The following is a 2118-nucleotide window of genomic DNA, read 5'->3' on the forward strand; positions in this document are numbered from 1 at the left end:
AATATATTAGAATTTTGTTTGTTTAGAAAACTTTAGCGAATTCTCTTTTTCTCTAGGTTTAGCAAACTCAGCAAATAATATATGTTAACTCTTAGTCTAAAGCCATGTGAACTTCAAGGGATATTAAATCTGTTTCTGATTTAGTTACACATTACTCATTGAAATATTATTTGGTAGAAAATGCTTGATGTCCAGAAACCTTACGAACCATTTTATCACCTTTTTTATTTGATCCAGGAAGTTGATTTTCATGGGTAGTAAATAAAGTTTATATCTGGAAAGATGAAACCATGAAGTTTATCAATATGGTTATTATAGTTTGTACCACCAAGCTTTCCAAGCAGATTTGATATGGCTGACAGTAAAAGCATTTCAACAGAGCTGTTAAAGTAAAGGTAATGATTGAGGTACAAAAAAGATATAAAGAAAAGAACAAAATAATTGTATGGGGAGAATTGTGAAATATATTAAATTTGTTCTGAGCTTCCTGACCACCAATGCAGAAAGCAAACTAAGTGGTTTTACTTGGAAGCACTCTTATGCTTTGCTCTAACTTCATCTTGGATAGTGCACACGTCACATTATGAGAGGAAAAGCTAAGCAAAGAAACCAACAGACCAGGAACAAAATTATTTAGCAATAGTTACTGAAATAAATGAAACACTGAACCTTCTTGCAAAGTACTGCCTAACAAAAATAGCTTTATCCTTGTCTTTTCAAATCATGGGATATATCCTTCAGGTTCCTCTTACTACTAATGTAGGAATTTTCACTCATCAGCATATTCTTGTTCATTAGTTCATGAATACATTCACTAAATTTTTATTGAGGACTTATCGGGCTTTATTACTCATCTAAACATTCAGGATACAAATGTCAGTAGGACATGTTTCTTACCTTCAAAGTTAAGGGGATAGAAGACATAGGAACAGTTTCACTCAGACATTCAATCATTCTTTAAAAAACATTTATTTAGTGCCAACCATGAGTCAGGCACCATTCTAGGTTCTGGGGATATAGATATCTTGTGATGCAAATAAATAATTATGCTGTATCATAAACACAATAATAGGTACAAGGTGCTATAGGCACACAATGGTGGGTGGTCATGAGTGGATGAAAGGGGGAAAAGTCAATGGAAGAGGTAGGTACCTGAGCAAAGTCTTGGAAGATGTAAAATAATTTTTCTGAATAGGAACTTTTATAGTAATTTCAAGAAATGATGATTATAATAGCCACCATTTTGTATATTTAACCCTTATGGTAAATTGTCCTTATTTAGGCACTTTATCTATGTTTTGTCATTTAATTCTCATAACAGGGCTTTGTAAATATTCTATTTTATGTATGATATAATCAAAGTTACCCACCTGGGGGTCCAAGAGAGTGGTGACCTGCTCTCTGATTCCAACCCCCAGCTCCAGGGCCATGTGGTTAACTCAACCAAACAAGATGTAAATTGGCTTTGGCCACCCCTTGGACTTCGGTTTGCACACACTTGTGACAGTCTCCCCTTAGGAGAATGGACCTAGGCAGGATACCACAGGTCCTAGAAGAGAGAGTAGGGGTCATTTGGGCGGGGAATTCTGGGGCCCTGGGTATCCAAAGTGTGGCCAAGGAATAGGAACAAGAGCTCTGGAAGCGGCATGCGCTATTTCTGGGAAGAATCCTTGGCCGTGGCGGTGTGTGGCTGGAGGAGAATGAGTGGAGCCTTCTCAAGTGTGGGGTCTGGGGCATGGGCCGAAGTATCCCTGGCCGATATTAATTCTGCTTCTCAGTTTTGCATGGCCATGGTGGAAGCAAGGTAGCCCTGGCCAGCCTCAGTGCAGGTACTGGCACCTGAAGGCCAAGGAAGGTATAGCCAATTATTTTTCCTACCAAATGTTAATTTATCTTGATATGGAGTTTATGGAAAGATTCCCAGCAGGTGTTTGGAACCCCATCACTCTTTCTTTGGCACTGACTTTCCTTATTCTAGGGATCCCTCACCAAATTGTAAAACTGAGATCATGGCCTGAATTATTCTACCATTTAGCTCTTCCTTAACTGCACGTATATTGACAGTTCAAGGGAGCGTATCTCTTTAGTCTGGACTCCAGATACTTGCTGTTTAATCGT

The sequence above is a fragment of the Myotis daubentonii genome, chromosome 7 (assembly GCF_963259705.1).
Source record: "Myotis daubentonii chromosome 7, mMyoDau2.1, whole genome shotgun sequence".
Lineage (NCBI taxonomy): Eukaryota > Metazoa > Chordata > Mammalia > Chiroptera > Vespertilionidae > Myotis > Myotis daubentonii.